This window comes from Piliocolobus tephrosceles, chromosome 19, assembly GCF_002776525.5.
Source record: "Piliocolobus tephrosceles isolate RC106 chromosome 19, ASM277652v3, whole genome shotgun sequence".
Lineage (NCBI taxonomy): Eukaryota > Metazoa > Chordata > Mammalia > Primates > Cercopithecidae > Piliocolobus > Piliocolobus tephrosceles.
Genome location: NC_045452.1, coordinates 5,619,997 through 5,638,583, shown reverse-complemented (window position 1 = coordinate 5,638,583; position 18,587 = coordinate 5,619,997). Strand labels below are relative to the sequence as shown.

General features: G+C 50.6%; 1 protein-coding gene and 1 long non-coding RNA gene across 2 annotated transcripts in view; one reads left to right on the top strand and one right to left on the bottom strand.

Moving 5' to 3' along the window:
* The window catches only part of KIAA1671 (KIAA1671 ortholog), a 180,044-nt gene that overhangs the window by 80,006 nt on the left and 81,451 nt on the right, over positions 1-18,587 (top strand). The gene's annotated exons all lie outside the window — the stretch shown is intronic.
* Positions 7,036-17,005, bottom strand: LOC111522041. Its single transcript, XR_002725134.1, has 5 exons — positions 16,930-17,005; positions 16,500-16,736; positions 15,276-15,315; positions 14,316-14,433; positions 7,036-7,515 (listed from the first exon to the last, which is right to left on the bottom strand). It is a non-coding gene; the product is annotated as an uncharacterized LOC111522041 (long non-coding RNA).

Sequence of the window (18,587 nt, the reverse complement as noted above, 5' to 3'; positions counted from 1 at the left end):
ACACACACACACACACACACACACACACACACACACACACACACACACACACGCATAGTCGCTGTACCCGCTCCTTCTGCTTCTGCTTCTGGCAGTGATGCTGGTTTGCAGGCACTTTGCCAGCCCCCTACCTTGCCTCCCAGGACTTTTCACTTTGGATTAAAGAAGGGAGGGAGGAGAGAGAGATACCTGGGGGCACCCTGAGGACTGTGCAGGTGTCCACATCCAAACACGAAGGCTGCTCCCAACTTAAAGCATCGCTCTTGTTTTTGAAGAAAGCAAACCATCAACTCAGACCTTCTTGAGAGAGGGGTTGTTCTGTCATAGCTCCAAACAGGGCATTTTCTGTTGCCTTCTTGAGACTTGGGATGAAGGGTGGTGAAATGGGAGCAGGGCTGCCCAGTTTAAACGCAGGTGTGGGTCATTTGCCGAGAGCTCAGAGCCCTCCAGAGGGACCAGCATGTTGTGCCGCGCGTAGCACGTGCAGACCCCCAGCGTGGCTTTGTGGAGTGAATGAATCAGGAGTGGAGACCTGAAGGGCCCTTATAGATTGTCATGGCAACCCCTCCTCATTGGCTGAGAGGATGCAGGCCCAGGCAGCACCTGGATCTATCCAAGGCCCCGCAGCAGGTGGGAGGTGAGCAAGTAAAAGGTGAGAATGAGAATACCTCTAAAGAGAACTCGAAGAAGGAGCAGAGCGGGACCAGCTAGCTCATTTTAGTGAAGGCTGACGCAGCAGAATCCCCGGGCCTTCCTCCAGTGGCCTCTCCAGGCCTCCTTTGAGCAGTATTGTAAGAAAATGTGTCATGTGCCTTGAGAAAGGTGGTTGTGAAAATGAACGCTTAGGAAGATGTGTCACCATTGCTGTCTGAGCCCAGCCCCAGGAGGTACACATCCGCATTCTCACGACTTTGTGTTTTCATGAGCACAGCCTGTGTCCTGGGTGGATCTGGGAGCACCAGGAAGCCAGCCCTTCCTTCCTCTCCGTCCCTCCTGCCTCCCTCTGATTCTCGCCGAGCCCCGGCTCTGTGCATGGTTCTATGCTATGTCCACTTGTTCGTTCCCCAGCTCTTTATTGAGTGTTTTAAGGGGTGGGGATACTGTAGTCAACAAGACAGACAGATATGAGTGTGCTGAGTCTCAGGTGGTGTTTCTTGAGACATGAGGAAGGCTGCCTCCAGAGTGTATGTACAAAAGTTCCCCAGCCTGCAGACCAGACAAGCCCAGGTCCAGGCCTCATGCAGTCATTTCCTAGCTAAGTGACCTTGAGCACAACACTGAACATCTCTGAGCCTCAGTTTCCTCCTCTGTAAAATGGCAGAGTTAACATCCAGTTCACTCTGTGATTCTAGAGATTCTATGGGGAAAGGTAGGTGTGGTTCTTACGAAAGGCAGGGTGCCATGCAGTCCAGTCTCTGCACAGAATCACATTCCAGCATCTGGGAGCAAAAAACAATAAAAATTACAAATGCTATGCATCTCTAAAAGAACAGCAAGAGGCTGGGCGCAGTGGCTCACGCCTGTAATCCCAGCACTTTGGGAGGCCGAGGCGGGTGGATCACGGGTCAGGAGATCAAGACCATCCTGGCTAACATGGTGAAACCCCGTCTCTACTAAAAATACAAAAAATTAGCCAGGTGTGGTGGTGGGCGCCTGTAGTCCCAGCTACTTGGGAAGCTGAGGCAGGAAAATGACGTGAACCCGGGAGGCGGAGCTTTCAGTGAGCCCGGATCGCATCACTGCACCCCAGCCTGGGTGACAATACGAGACTACGTCTAAAAAAAAAAAAAAAAAAAAAAATCAAGAAACATGTAAATGATAAGCTGTAGGAATACTGATGACTGCTAAGTCCTTCTAGACTCATCCCCTTATGCCCAAATCGCAGCCTCATCTTTGTTCCTTTTTGTGGTTCTGTTTCCTGATCCTTTTTGACTTAGCATGACCTCACCATTCTGGTTAGCCTTCGGCTTTCTCCTCCCTTGTCTCTGGTCCTGGTCTTCTCTAGCCAAGATAAAAAATTTCTTTGAAGGTGCAGCACCCACTGGAGGAAGCCTAGGTTTCCTGCTGGGCCTGCCAGCAATAGCACTGTCCCTGGGATCAGATGCAGAGGGAGGATTTGGAGCTGCAGAGCCAGACGTGTTCCCTGCCTGCCGCAGATGGTAGTTGGGGAGCTAAGCTGGGAGTTCTTCCTGTCCTCTCTGTGATGAGTTCACCAGCTGGTATTAGTATGGTTTTCGGCAAAGTATGGCCTGTGAACCAAGAATGAGTTTTGCACTTTTAAAAGGTTGTAAAAGAAACCAAAAACCACCCAGAACACAAAGAAGGTGTGATAGAGACTGCGTGTGACTTGCAAAGCCTGAAATATTTACTATATGGCCCTTTACGGGAAGTTTTCCAAGTCCTGGATGCAGAGATCCACCTAGGTTCTTCCCATCTTCCTACACTTTTCTGAGCATCTTATTCCCTCATGGTCCCCAAATGGCTGCCACAGTTCCAGCCATCCTCAGGAGCCCGGACAACATCCCACCAAGGAAGAGGGTGCATCACAAGGAAGACTTCTCCCCGTAGTCCACTTGCCCCCAGGTCCCATTGGCCAGGATTTGGTAGGCAGAGGGTTGTGAAAAATTGACACATACAGAATGGCAAAGAGAATACTGTGATAGGAGAAGCCCAGGAGTTGAGGAACACAGAGAAGGCACTTTACTTGGAGGAGAGAGCAGCAAAGAAGGCTTCCTGGAGGTGGTGGCATCAGCACAAAATAGAAATTGGCCAGAGAAAGGGGTAGGGAAGAGAAGGCATTGCGTTGCAAATAGAGTAGTTCTTCCATCCCCTCCCCTCCCCTCCCCTCCCCTCCTCTCTCTCTCCCCTTTCCTTCCCTTCTTTACTTCATTGATTCATTTATCCATTCAACAAACACTTACCGAATGCCTCCAGTGTGCCAGGCACAGGGGGCAATAGCGGAGACTAAGACATAGAAGATTTCTGTTCTTATAAGCCTTCCTTAGAGGGACAGTAATAAATAAACAATTAGAGAAATACCAAGTAATTGTAATTATTAAAGTGTAAGCGGAAGGGTGCTGTGATAGGGTCTGGAGGGTAACCTCACAGCTGTGACTCAGAAGCAGGAAGCATCAAGGCTGCGTAGGATCTGCAGGCAGCTCTGGGTTGGAAAAAACTGGGTGGAGGGAGCTGGGGGGTTTGCTTTGATTGCCCTGATGCCGGGGCCTCTGGAAGAGATTAAATCCAGGCTAGCCCAAGGTCTAGGACTCTGAGGCTGTGGAATGTGCATTGTACCCAAAAGGTGGGCTACCATGGGGACCTGTGGAGTGATACCCCTTTGTCAAGATGCCAGAGCCGCCTGGCTGCCCCATTCCCTGCCCTCCCCGCCCACCCCAGCATGGCTCCTGGAACGTGGTGGTACAAAAGAGAGGCTCTCCGAGTGCAGAGAAGTGAGTCACATGAGAACAGACCTCCAGCCGGGTCAGGAGAAAGCACTCCTGTGTGGAGGCGTGCTCTGCAAGTGGAGACCATTCCTCACAGCAGCTGTGACATGAGAGAGGGGCGGGGGCTGCCAGCTGCATGATGGAAATGATGGGGGTGGGGCATGGTACCACTGTTCCCTTGCCCAGAGAGCCAAAGCTGCTGAGCACAGGCCTCCAAGTCAGACTTTGCCACTAAGCCACTGCACAACCTCCAGCCTTCACTCTCTGCCTCCATTTTCTCCTCTGTATGATGAGGATACTTATTTTGTTCCCATGAGTTGGTCAGAGCATATAATGTTACCACCACTTGGTAAGAAGGGTACTGTTTTTCTCCCCTTTTAAAGGCAAAGAAGGTGAGGCTCAGAGAAGGTAAGTTACTTGCCCAGGATCACACAGCAAGGAGCTGGAGGGCCAGGCAGTCAGACTTTGGAGCCTTAACCTAAACCATGCTTGCGAGGATGACGTGAGACGATGTGGGGCCTGGCACACACAATATATCCCGTCAGCTCTTAGGAAATATGTACCCTATTAGAGCATCAGAGCAGCCTTTGGACGAGTGTTGATTTAGCCTGGGGAAGAGGGCATTTCTCTTTATAAGTTTGCTTTTCAAAATGTAGGTACTTTTTTTTTTTTTTTTTTTTTGAGACAGAGTCTTGCTCTGTCACCCAGGCTGGAGTGTAGTGGTGCAATCTCTGCTCACTACAACCTCTGCCTCCCAGGTTCAAGTGATTCTCCTGCCTCAGCCTCCCGAGTAGCTGGGATCACAGGCGTGTGCCACCATACCCGGCTAATTTTTGTATTTTTGGTAGAGATGGGGTTTCACCATGTTGGTCAGGCTGGTCTTGAACTCCTGACCTCGTGATCCACCCACCTTGGCCTCCTGAAGTGCTGGTATTACAGGTGTGAGCCACTGCATCCGGCCAAATGTGGGTACTTAAGCCACACTTATTCCAATGGTGGATTCCAATGGGGCAGTCCCCATTGGAATATCTGTGCCTGTTGCTGGGGGCCTGCTGTGTGCTCTCGGCTTGCACCAATACCTGGGAGGTAGGTGTCATGATTTCCATCTGCAAAAGGAGGCAGCTGCGGCAGGAGAAGGCTGTGTAAGGGCCCCAGGCCACACAGTATTTGTAAGTGGGTCTGGTGGCTTTGCAGAGGAAGGCCGAGGGTTTTGAGTTGGTCTTTCCTGTGGTCTTCCTGGGTAGCTGCCTTGGGGAATCACATCCCGGAGAGAAGGGGAGCATTGCCTGGGGCCCCACAGTGGTGTGGGGCAGAGCCTGGCTCTTCCTCTCCATTCAGCCTGGGCAGGAGGGCATGGAAGATGCCCTCTGAGGCCACTCAGACCTGCTGGTCACTGGAGCTGTTAGCGTGGTTGAGTTTTTGTCAGAACACAGTACGGGAGGGGGTCCCCAAAGCCATGTTGGTGAACCTTGTGTTTTTCACCGTCAGGCTTTAGTTGGGGTTCGTGGCCAATCTACGTGTGAGTAGGAGAAAGCCAAATGGAGTGGAGGGAAGGAGGAACACACGTCAAGGTCTTCCCTCCTGTGACCACATCTTCTGTACCCCATAATTCAGCTGACATAAATGGGGGTATTCACAGGGGCAGGGTAGCCCGGTGGTTAAGGGCACAGGCTTTGAGTTCCACCCAGCCGTGGGTTGTGTCACCGCTCTGCACATAGCAGATGCATGACTTGGACTAGCGATGTCATTGTCCAGAGCCTTTGTTGTCCCATCATACAATGGAGATTACAGCCTCCCTGGGTTATACCTGTCAGCGAGGCAGTGGGGCGCACAGTAGTCCCTTGGTGAATGACAGCTACTGTGAGTTGCGACTATGCTTACTACAAACCCCAAGTAAAACAGTCACACAGAATCAGGAGTGAGTCTCTTGCTTCCCTGCTATAGTACCTGGTTCATAGTAGGCACTAAAGATTAAGTGCTTGTTGAAGTCAGGACAGGAGGGAGGGAGCAAGGAAAGAAAGGCCAGAAAGGCTTTCTCATTTTTTCAATCTTTTATGATACTCATGGAGACCTTCATAATCTCAGAGTGTTGCTTAGGGGGCAGGTCAGCCAAGTAAAGCAAACTCACTGGTCAGAAATACATTTCTTAGGGGAGGTCACCTGTTCCTCATCCCTGTTGTCATTTGCTGTTTCCCAAGAACATGTTGCTTTGTTTTGCTAACTGAGCCGACCATGTGGAACTTCAGCTACTGCGGTGGAAAGAAGCGTGCTGTCCAGCCCCAGGCAGTGTGGCCAAAGACACCAGCAGAGCTCCCCTCCTCCTCCCTGGGGGCTGATTGCCCCCAGAACTACTGGGTCACCCAGCGAGATAAGTCAGGCAGGGGAATTAGGTGGGGGCCTGCCGCCTGCCTTTTTCCATTTTAGAGAAGGCCAGGGTTTGCAGCCTTATGAGAGGCCTGGCTCTTGGAAGAGGGGCTGTAATTACTGATTGGCTTCACCATGCCAGGCAGGGCCGCATGGCAGACTCTCCACAGCATGGAAAACGCTGCTTTCTACTTGAGCTGAGGGTGGGGACTGATAAGGAAAGGTGATGAGTTTCTGTCTCTTTCTAGACAGATTCCTTGCCAGATGATTTTTTTTTTTTTTTTTACTCATCCCAAGGTTAATTAAAGACATCTTAGGTCACTAAAATGACTATTTGAAGAAGAATGTGATAAATTAACACAAGGTACTAATCTTGGACTTGGTTTATAAATAATCTGGGATTGACTTGTAAAATCAAGTCATTTCTATTTTTTTTTTCTTTTATCTGAATTCCTTTCTCTGTTGCCTTGGAAACAAGTCTCCCAAGGGGGATGTTTGGAGTCCTGTGACTTGGGTTCAAGCCTCAGTGATTCCTTCATTTCACACGGTGGGTGCGATGAGAGCCTCTTGAGGATGTTGAGTATCAAGGGTGGACAGGATACGTCCCTGCCGCCCACAGGCTCAGGACCCAGAGGGGAAGACTGATGGTTAAACCAAATTACAGCCACGTAAACTGTGTGATTCAGTGGGGGTTACATAGGCAGGGTGGGAACCCAGAGGTGCCCTCTGCCCCCATGGACATAAGGAAACGGGGGAGGTGTCTCAGAGGCAGGAGTATCTAAGGTGAGCTGTGGTGGACTAGATGTTGGCTAGGTGAGGACGGGGTGGAAAGGTGTCTTAGCCAGAGGGAACAGCATATGCAAAAGGCTGAACAAGACATGGCATGGCACATTCCAGGATGAACATCTGTCCAGTTTATCCAGGGTAGAAAGAAGCTGGGGAAACAGGTAATATGTGAGGTTGCAGACGCTGTCAAAGTTCAGATCATGCACAATTCCTGGGAGATATCAGAGAAGGCGCCTGCTGCAGATGGACCGTGAGGCCTTAGGGCAGCCCTTGGTCTGGGCCTGTTTCTTTAGTTAAGTGGGAAGGTTGGCCTGGGTTGGTCCCTGCTGGTGTCCTGGTTCTGACTGTCTAGGGTCCTGTGATTCATTTGAACAGTAGGATGATAGGAATTATAATAGAAAAACGATTATCCCTTGTGGTCACCATTTATTGAGTATTGTTGTTGTTGTTGTTGTTGCTATTTTGAGACAGAGTCTTGTTCTGTCACCCAGGCTGGAGTGCAGTGGTGCGATCTCCGCTCACTGCAACCTCCACTTTCTGGGTTCAAGAGATGCTCCTGCCTCAGGCTCCTGAGTAGCTGGAACTACAGGTGCACACCACTATGCCTGGCTAATTGTTGTATTTTTAGTAGAGACGAGGTTTTGCCGTGTTGGTCAGGCTGGTATTGAACTCCTGGCCTGAAGTGATCCACCTGCCTCAGCCTCCGAAACTGCTGGGATTACAGGTGTGAGCCACTGCGCCCAGCCTTATTGAGTGTTTACTATGTGCCAGGGGCACAAATTATCTCGGTTGTTTTTTTTGTCACAACCTTTTGAAGCGGGTGGGCCTCATACAAGATGAGAAAACCATGACTAAGGTGATGCAGGCCTTACGCGGAAGCCCTGTGCCATCTGCTACCTTCTGACTGACGGTGTTGCTCCATCTGAAAGAGAGAAAAAAGTAGGTTGAAGCTGAGTTCATGAGCCAGCCCTTCCCACATGTAGTCCTGGGAATTTGTCTCCAGGCCAGTTGACAAGAAAGGGAAACTAATGCAGTTGGCAAGTAGGCAAGCCCTCAGTTCTGAAGGCTTTTCCTGACCCTCACAAGAGGCCATGGGGAACAACCCAGATAACTGTAGAGAAATGAGGTGGTGAAAGACTTTGGGATCAGACAGGTCTGGGTTCAAGTCCCAGAGCCCTCTTGCCAGCTCAGTGACCTTGGGCAAGTCCCTTTTTTTTTTTTTTGAGAGGGCGTCTTGCTCTGTCACCCAGGCTGGAGTGCAGTGGCGTGATCTCGGCTCACTGCAACCTCTGCCTCCCAGGTTCAAGCGATTCTCCCACCTCATACCCCCAGGTAGCTGATACTACAGGCATGTGCCACTGCGCCCAGCTAATTTTTTATATTTTTAGTAGAGACAGGGTTTCACCGTGTTAGCCAGGATGGTCTCAAACTTCGACCTTGTGATCCGCCCGCCCCGGCCTCCCAAAGTACTGGGATTACAGGCGTGAGCCACTGCACCCAGCCCAGGGCAAGTCCTTTGGCTCTTTAAACCTCACTGTTCTCTGCAAAATGGGGAACATCACTAACAGGACTCACCCTTAAGGGTTGTTTTGAGGGTTAAATGAGGTGAGATGTGCAAGTGACCATTTCCTGGTACACAGTAAATCCTCCATTAGTGGTTGTTATTATTTCCACTGTACCACCTTCTTTTTTGTTTGTTTGTTTTGTTTTGGGATGGAATCTTGCTCTGTTGCACAGGCTGGAGGGCAGTGGTGCAATCTTGGCTCACTGCAACCTCTGCCTCCTGGGTTCAAGCGATTCTCCTGCCTCAACCTCCTGAGTAGCTGGGATTATAGGAACCTGCCACCACGGTAGAGATGGGGTTTTGCCATGTTGGCCAGGCTGGTCTTGAACTCCTGACCTCAGGTGATCCGCCCACTTCAGACCCCCAAAGTGCTGGGATTACAGGCGTGAGCCACCGCTCCTGGCCCCACCTTCTTTATTAACATAATATTAGTGTACGTAGTCTAGGATGCATAGTCCTGGAATGTCCAATCTTTTAAGAAGCAGGATGTGAGGAGGGTCATATAAATGGGACCTCCTGCGGGAGATCTGGAAAAAGCTGAAGGTTGTCTTGGAGGCGGGAGAGGAGGGGAGGGCAGCGGTAGGCAGGGATGCCACATGTCCAGAACTCCGAGGGCAAGACTGAACGTGCCCCTACTTTCTGGCCTTTTCACGTGGTGGTCTCGCTTTCAGCCCTCTTGGAATACTCCTATTTATCCTTCAAAACCCCACCCAGATACCTTTCTTTTAATTTTAAGTCTTTAATAAGTGATCATTGCCCTGTTCTTTCCTCAACCTTTGAATTTCTTGGTTGGGGTTCACCCCTCCCTATTATGTTCCCATAGCATGTTATTCACTTGTTCTTCAGAACCCTTGGCAATTGTTCATTTTTTTTCCTGTTTCTTTCTTCCACCAGACCAAGGATTCTTGAAATTACACATGTTTATATTAGACTTTGGGGAGAAAATGGGATAGCCTCAGATTTGAGTTGAACTTTGGGGACACCTTCCACCCTTTAATGGCTAAGAATCAGATAGATATACTGAGCTCTTCAGAGACTGTAGGTCCCCTCAAACCCAACACTAAGCTTGCAGAAAGTAACTGTCCAGGGAATGTTTGTTGAATGAATGAATTACTGACATATTCTGATTTCTTCTTTCTCTCTCTCTCTTCTCTCTCTCTCTCTCTTGCGCCCTCCCCCCTCCCCCTCCCTCCCTCCCTCCTTTCCTCCCTTCCTCTCGCTCTGCTGCCCAGGCTGGAATACAATGGCGTGTTCTCAGCTCATTGCAACCTCCACCTCCCGGGTTCGAGCAATTCTCCTGCCTCAGCCTCCCAAATAGCTAGGATTTCAGGTGCCCACCACCACTCCCAGCTAATTTTTACGTTTTTAGTAGATATGGGGTTTCACCCTGTCGGCCATGCTGGTCTCAAACTCCTGACCTTAGGGAATCTACCCGCCTCAGCCTCCCAAAGTGTTGGGATTACGGACATGAGCCACCATGCCTGGCCCATTTTCTGATTTCTGAAATCACACGTGCTTGTCTAGAAATGGTGATCTCTGTGCCTCCCCTCACATTGTAGATGAAATTCCCATTTACTTCCTGGATCTCAGCAGCTTCTCCAGCATTTTTTGGATTAATTATGTAAGAAAGAGATGGTTTTCTTTCTTTTTTGATGCCCAAAACATCCCAAGAGTTTCCTGGAGAGAACAGAAGACTTTGCAGAAAAAGTCCTCTGGGGGAAAATGCTTGCGCTGCCCCAGTTTTCAGGAAGCGAAGCTTTTTATAGTCACACTTGCAGACCGCTCTGTACCTAAAGGAAGCCAGGAGGGAACAAGCAGGCATCTGGCTTTGTAGCTTACTTCTGCACCCCTCTCCCCTTTCTGGAAGGAGGCAGAACTGGATGATCCCACCTGCCATTTGGTCTCTGCTTTTCTGGGCTCTTTTCGCCATCCAGACTGATTTGGTGAGGGCCAGGATATATAGCTTGTCACAGGTGTGAGACGGGGCGGGGTGGGGATGCCAAACTCCACCACTTCATAGCTGTGTGACCTTGGGTTGGTCATTTCACTTCTCTCTGCTGCAGTTTTTCCATTTGTAAAATGGCAGTGATAATCATATTAATGGTATCAGCCTCCTTTCATTGTTGGGAGGAGTTGATGGTGATGCAGTGTAATGCCTGGCACATAGTAAGTGCTCAGTTAGCAGTGGTGATGGTGGTGATGGTGGTGGTGGTGGTGGTGGTGGTCTTCGGTCAGGTTCCCTAGAAGCAGAGACTGACATGAGGATTCTGGTGCAGCGATTCATTGAGAGAAAGCTCTCAAGTGAAACCCATAAGGAAGAAAGGGCAACAACTGGAGCAGGGGACAAAGCTAAGTACAGATGTGGTTTCAGCTGAGCCCCAGCCTCAGCTCAGTCCCATGGGCACCGCCAGAGTGTGAATTGCATCACTGAGTTGGTGGTGCCTTGAGGCAAGGAGACCTGGGTGTTGTGGGTGTTGTGTTCTGTATTGGTCAGTCATTGGCCGTGGACATCTCAGCATAGCCTTCAGTAAGGGCAGTTTCCAGAGGAGGGTGGAGCTCTGAACCTTTTGTAACCAGCATTCACGGCAGCTGAAGGGTGTGTGTGCACCTTCTAGAAAAGGGGATCTTAGGGGCGGTACCAGCTGCATTGATGAAAATGATGGGTTCGATGACTTCACCTCTGAAAATCAGAGAAGTCAAGTCACTTGCTCACCATCACACAGCTAGTAAGAGCTATAGCTGGATCTCTAAACCCTTAATCATGACACTATATTTATTTAGCAAGGACGGGGTGGGTCTAGAATAAGGCAAGCGAGGTGCTCACATAGGGCACAAAATTGGGGGACATCAAGAAAAGTCACTGATCACTATAAATAATATTTTAATTGTGTTAAAAAATTAAAATGAATGCAAAAATTGACGATGAGAAAGGAACCAGAACTATAAAAACAGGATTAGTGTTACTTATTTTTTTCCTTTTGCCTCTGGCCCAGCATGGCTTGCACCACACTGAGCAAGTCCTTTTTTGAACAATTAGGTTCTTACACCTTTTCATCATTATCTATGTGACTGTGATAAACATTCTTAGAGCAAAATGTTTGTATGTTATTATTATTATTTCCAAAGGAATTCCTGTTTGTGGAACTGGATCACTAACTATAGGGTCAAAAGTTAGACACAGCGCCCCCCTCCCCCTTTTATTATGAAAATGTTCAAACATATAGAAAAATTATATAGGAAAACACCCATCAGCTAGATTCTATGAAATTTGCTATGTGGCCAGGTGTGGTGGCTCATGCCTGTAATCCCAGCACTTTGGGAAGCCGATGGGGGCAGATCACAAGATGGGGAGATTGAGACCATCCTGGCTAACATGGTGAAACTGCCCCCCCATGACCAGATGTCTCACAGGAAACTTAAAAATACAAAAAAATTAGCCAGGTGTGGTGGCGGGCGCCTGTAGTCCCAGCTATTCGGGAGACTGAGGCAGGAGAATGGCGTGAACCCAGGAGGTGGAGCTTGCAGCGAGCTGAGATCGCACCACTGCACTCCAGCCTGGATGACAGAGCGAGACTGCATCTCAAAAAAAATTTTTTTTTTTTGCTATGTGTGCTTTATTAAAATGTAGCCATCCATCCATGGCACTTTTTTTTGTTTTGTTTTTTTTGAGACAGGATCTCACTCTGTTGCCCGGACTGGAGTGCAGTGGTGTGATCACAGCTCACTGCAACCTTAACTACCCAGGCTGAAGCAGTCCTTCTACATTAGCCTCCAGAGTAGCTGGGACTACAGGGTTCAAACAATCCTCCCACCTCGGGCTCCCAAAGAGCTGGGATTACAGGTGTGAGCCACAGCACCCAGCACTCCATTTGTGTGTGTGTGTGTGTATTTCAAAATAAATTATTGGCTGGGCATGGTGGCTCATGTCTGTAATCCCAGCACTTTGGGAGGCTGAGGTGGGCAGATCACGAAGTTAGGAGATCGAGACCAGCCTGGGCAACATAGTGAAACCCTGTCTCTACTAAAAATAGAAAAATTATCTGGGCGTGGTGGCGGGCGCCTGTAGTCCCAAGCTACTCAGGAGGCTGAGGCAGGAGCATTGCTTGAACCCAGGAGGCAGAGGTTGCAGTGAGCCAAGATCGTGCCACTTGCATGCCAGGCTGGGCGACAGAGCGAGACTTTATCTCAAAAAAAAAAAAAGTATAGACATCAGTACATTTCAGCTGTACATTTCAATATGCATGTCATTTACTGACAAGTCATTATTTTTTAAGACTTTTGATTTAGAGTATTAAATTTCTTACAGTTTTAGTGTCCATCTGTTGTGGGTATATGTGTCTGTTTCACCACAACCTTGACAATACTGGGTATGATCTTTTTAAAGGTGTTTTACTTTCTACTTTGATTTAACATTTTTCCTCCTGAGGACCCCAGTGGATTTCCCACCCCAATGTCCAGATGGTCTGTTAAAAAGCTGTGTGCCATTCCAGCTCTTTAGGTATTTCTGATGTGACTTTCCTGGGACTGAGGGGAGGACTCAGCTCTTTCTCAGGTCTGTTCCTGTTTCCACCCTGGATGTCCTGGGCCTGTGTGGTGAGGGAGCAGGGCCATGAAGAGGACTTCCTGGTGTAGGAGCTTACTATGGGCAATCTGTGTGGGGAAAATGGGCAAACTTTGGAGGCCCCCTTTGGATGCCAGAAGTCCTGGGACCTAGGAGGCTGCATGTGGTGGAGGGTATAGCCAGGCACTCATGGCAGTGCGACTTGGCCCTTTGTGTTTCCTTACCTGCACGGTGGGGTAATGCTTCTGGATATATCAACATGAGATACATAGGCTGCTGCAAGAGCCCCCCACCCCACCTTCACCTTCAACCTTCAGTTTTCTCATGGACCGTGTACCTACTTGCCTCTGGGCACTTGTATCTCTGTGATTTCTATGGGCCAGGAATTTGGGAGCAGTGTGGCTGAGTGACTATGACTTGGAGTTTCTTATGAGGTTGTACCCAAGATATTGGCCAGTCTACAGTCAGCTAAGAGTTTGACTAGAGATGGAGCATCTGTTTCCATAGTGGCTTACTCACACGGCCAGCGTGTGGTGCTAGCTGTTGGCTGGGGGCCCCAGATTCTCTCCATGTGGGTTTCTGTGTGTGACTGCTTGAGCATCCTCACAACATGGCGACTGGCTTTCCCCAGCATGACCTCAGAGAACAAGGTGGAAACCATGATGTTTTTTATGACCAAGCTTTAGAAGTCCTACACTGTCACTTTTTCCTCCTCCTCTTCTTCTTCTTCTTCTTCTTTTTTTTTTTTTTTTTTTTTTTTTTTTTTTGAGACGGAGCATCACTCTGTCACCCAGGCTGGAGTGCAGTAGCATGATCTCAGCTCACTGCAAACTCCACCTTCCAGGTTCAAGTGATTCTCCTGCCTCAGCCTCCCGAGTAGCGGGATTACAGGTGCCTGCCACCATGCCCAGCTAATTTTTATAGTAGAGACGGGGTTTCACCATGTTGGCCAGGCTGGTCTTGAACTCCTGACTTCGTGATCCACCCGCCTCTGCCTCCCAAAGTGCTGGGATTACAGACATGAACCACCAAGCCCGGCCCATCACTTCTTTACTCTGCTAACCATGTGGACCAACCTTGATTCTTTGTGGGAAGGGACCACACCAGGGTATGGATAAAAGCGGGGAAGGATTATTGATGGTCATCTTGGAGGACACCTATCAGGCATAACCTTGGTACATGATTTCACCTCTGTGGATCTCAGTCTCCTCTGTCAAATGGGTTCATGCAAAAAAATTCATTAGTTGATTCCTGTGAATGCTTAGAATGGTGTTGGACATTTAGTTTCCTCTTAATAAATATTAGCCACCACTGTCTTCCCCTGCTGGGCTCTGAGCCCTCTGTTGTTAATCTCTATGCAGTGCCTGGCTCAGAGTAGGCACCCTCTGAATCTTTATTAAATCAGTGAGTGAAAGAATGAATGAGGCTGGATGCGGTGGTTCATGCTTGTAATCCCAGTACTTTGGGGGGCTGAGGCAGGTGGATCACTTGAGTCTAGGAGTTTGAGACCAGCCTGGACAACATGGTGAAACCCTGTCTCTACAAAAATAACACACCAAAAAATTAGCCGGGCTAATTTAGCTGGGACTACACATACCTATAGTCTCAGCTACTCAGGAGGCTGAGGTGGGAGGATCGCTTGAGCCTGGGAGGCCAAGGCTGCAGTGAGCTATGATCACGCCACTGCAGTCCAGCCTGGGCAACAGAGTGAGATCCTGTACAAAAAAAAAGAAGAAGAAGAAAGAAGAGAGAGAGAGAGAATGAATAGCTATAAGGACTAGGAATACATGGAGAAGAAAGAGATCTGTTGGCCACATTGCCAGAGAATCCTTTGTGATAAACTTTCTCAAGTGAAGCCCTTTGACCAGTGTCTAGAAAACAAATATTTGTTCAAAACTGAACTGAGGTGGTGGTGGAAAGGACATAGGATGCATTCTGAGCGACCCGGGTTTCAATCGTGTACTTGGTGTCCGAAGAATAAATATTTACAGAGTCCTGACTCTGGGCCAGGTACCATGTCAGACCTGGGAAAACCTGGGGTGGGAGCAGCTCTGGTGCATGCCCTGGCAGCATCCTTCCTGTGTGACCTTGGGCAAGTGAATCTATGTCTCTGAATCTGCATTTCTTTGTCTGTAAAAGTAGTGGGGTTGGGGGGACATGGATTCCTGCTGGAAAGAGAAACTTCCTTTAACAGGTATGCCTGACCTCCAGGATCCAGCTGCTGCCCACCCCCTTCTTACAACCCTGACATGTTTGGAATCTCCAGGCAGAGGACAGAAAACCTGCATGGATCAGATGAGCGGGGCCTGGCCGAGGACAGTGGGTGTTAGGGTCTAGTCGTACTCCCTACACCTAGTACTCCAGCCCTGTAAGGGTTAAAACCCAGCTAGCTCATGTGACCTGGTGTAAACCATGAATCATTCCCATTGCTCCTAGTGCTGAGCCTGCTGCCCAGGACGGGGCAGATGCTGTGCCCCGGGTTGCCATGGCAACTCCACCTGTACTGAAATACAGCCTGCCGCAGTCCTTCCTGGGGTGACCTCAGGGGCTGTCTCACCTGGCTCAGTGTTGCCTTCCAGAGAGGGAGGGAGAGACAGCTGAAAAGGAGAGAGAGGAGAGAAGCTTAGAGACAAGCAAGTGGAAGTTGAGACACAGGGAGAGGGAGGAGAGCGAGGTTGAGAAATCAACAGAAACAGACCACGAGAGGGAGACAGACTGACAGCGGACCAGAGGTCCCAAGACACTGCCTGTAACAGTAGAGGCAGAAGCCGTTTCCCAGCAGTGCTAACCTTCCCCGGGGCTGCCAGATCTCCGACATACAGGCACACACACACACGTGCACACACATGCACACACATGCAGCCGCATTTCCTGGTGCGCTTTTGCGGTGAGGACACAGGGGTGGGTAGGCTAGCAGGCACGTGAAGTTGTCATCAGCCCCGAGGGACTGTGAGCGAGTTGGGACTTGGGGGAGAAAAAAATGGGGGCGGACGTCAGCTCCCTGGGCGGCCACCGCCACCGCCTCCGCCTCCCCGAGGCCCCTCCTGCATTCCTGGGCAGCGAAGCCCCTCGCTAAGACGGGGGCTGATGTCATCCCGGGCTGCTCAGCCAGGGGACCCGGGGGGCCCTGGTGGCTGCCTCCGGAAGTGAGCTAGCCGCTTGCCGGCCGACAGGTTTGGAATCTCCAGCCAAAGGACAGAAAACCTGCATGGGTCAGGTGAGCGGGGTCTGGCCGAGGGCAGCCGGGCAGGGGGCAGCAGGGCGCGGCAGCTTGCCCACCGGAACCTTCGAGGGTGCACCTCAGGGGGGCTGCCTACCTGAAGAGAAGTGAGGACAAGGGTGCCCAAGGCCGCCCCCTCCACCCACTCCCCACCCCCCGCCTTTCGGGGACCGTCACGCCCTGGAGTGAGTGCAGCCGGCTTGTTCCTCAAAGCTCCTTGTCTCCGCCGATCAGCTGGGTGAGCCCTGGAACTGGAACCTGGACTGCCCAGTGTGTTGACTTTACAACTCCGCTGGGGTGGACTCGCAGCCTGGCACTTAGCTGCCTCTTAATTCTGAGCGGCACCCGTGGATGCAGCCGGCTGCTGGCTCGGGGATGTTTACTTACCCTTGGTTTGCCTGAAGAGAGCTGCTGCTGTTTTCAAATTTTTTTCCTCCAAGCAAGCCCAGAACTTCCATGAGCAAAAGAGTCAGAAGAGCGGAGAGGACACTGGCGTTTTAATTGCTCTCGCCCTCCCTAACCTCCTCCTTCCCTCTCCTCCTGGCTGGCCCCATGGATTACCTGGGAGATAAACTCACAGTGGCTCAGACCCACATGACCCAGTGGATGGGCACCGTGAGGAGGTCCTTCCAGGAAGCCCTCAATTTGGTGACCACCACAGTGGGCCATGAACGGAGGAGTGCAGAGTCGGGCAGCCGGACCCCCTTCAAGCGTACCTCCTCCTTCCGACACCTGGCTTCCCGGAGTCGGGAATCCTTCCGCCGCTTCTCTGCTCGCAGCCAACAGAGATTTTCTTCACTGAGGAAAAGGCACACAGATTCGGAGCCGCCAGATATTGTAAGCTTATTATGTTTTAAAAAATATTAAAACAACACTGAAAGCTCCTCCCCTCCAGTCCTCCCAGGGAGGGGGTCTCAGACATCAAACCCGGGAAGTTACTGCTCCCAGAATAGTTGTCAGTCAAAGCCCAGGCACTTCCTGTCCCCTGTACCTGGGAAAGAGGCACGTAGCAATAATTCCTCTCTCTCCCGAAGTCGGTCAGGAAATTTTTGCTGGATTCGACATCTATGTGGACAGGGCCAGCACATGAGTTTGGCTGAATTTGCCGGTTGATTTATGTTTAAGTGTGAACACCCCAGCTCCCCACACGAAAGCTCATCCTTCCCCCTATTTTTAGGGTGGATTAGTGGCACCTGCCTCATCTCCTCTCACCCTCCTAGGAAGCACAAGTGGCCATGTCATGTGCACACTGAGTTGTAGCTTTTGTCGTTCTACCGAGCTTTCGTTGGACTGCTGAGGAAAGGGCCTTAGGAGACCGAGATGGTGGGCGAATTTGCCCACTGGCCGTGAACCTGGGGCTTGGTGTGAGTAGGCCAGGGCGGGAGGCCTTTATTTCTTACTCAGGCAGACTCGGGAGGGCTTGGATTGGGACAGCAGGGTGGAATGACAGCTAATGATGAAAAACTTGGCCTGTGTCCTGCTGGGGGACAGTGCAGAAACAATCATAAGGTCCTTATGGTGATTCGGAGAGGTGGGATTGGGCCCAGAGAGCGAAAGTGCCTACCATGGGGAAGCACAGTGAGCGAGTGGCAGAGCCAGGTCGGGAACCCAAGGCTCTGACCTCCCCATTCATGGCTCTTTCCAGTGCAGCTCCCGGCAGATGTTCTCCCCAGACCCTCCTGATTACTTCAGGGCTGCCCACATCACTGACCAAGCGTGAGCCTAAAGAGAAGGGCTGCCATTTTCACATAGGAGACTTCTACCCCCTGACTGCGTTGGCCCAGTTTGTGGGAGCACCTGAGGACAGGCGAAGGGCTAAGCCAGCCCCTTTTTCTGGGTTCCTCCTAGCCAGGAGTGCTGTAGTCATTAAGGGACTCAGCATTTAGGGAGGAGCCCTGAGCTGGCCCTCCTTTCACTGGAGGTGGCAGAGCTCACAGCTGCCCTGCCAGGTGCAGGGGCTCAGTATCCCTTCTGCTGGCCCAGAGGTGTGGTGACTCACCCCAGGCCACACAGCAGCCAGAGCAGCCAGGTGCAAATGCAAGGCAGGAGCCGAGCACTTGGGCATGACATGTGTCTCGTTCACAGGACGTCTCCTTCACAGTGGGTCTGTGCTCCTTTGTGGCCTTGGACGAATTAGTGGGGCTTAAATTTATGAGACAGATTCCCCAACCTCTGGAAGGTGTGACTTGGCACAGGGAAAGAAGGCCCCTCATTCATTCTGTCTCCCTCTGTGTGTATCTCTGTCTCTGTGATGTGTCTCTCTGCCTTGCTCTCTGTTTCTCTGTGAGTCCTGTTCTCTCTCAGGGTAGGGGGCTGGTGACAGGCAGGCTCTGTTGGTATCCCTCTTTCCCCACCCTGGGGAGTGGTGTGACCATGGGCATTGGCCTGAATCCCCTAGGCCTCTTCCTGTGTTACAGGTTGGTGCCACCGGAGGAGTTGCCTCTCCAGCTGGTTGAATAAATGAAGTTGGGTGGTGCAGAGCCATTCCCTGTTGCATCGGGATGCCACCAAGAGTGTAAATACATGCGAAATACATTCAAGCTTCAGGCTCCTTCCCATGTAGCCACACTACTGGGTGGTAGGCACCAGCTGGCCTTGGCCTTGACAGCTTGAATCAGACTCCTGGCTGAGGAGCCCTGACCAATTCTT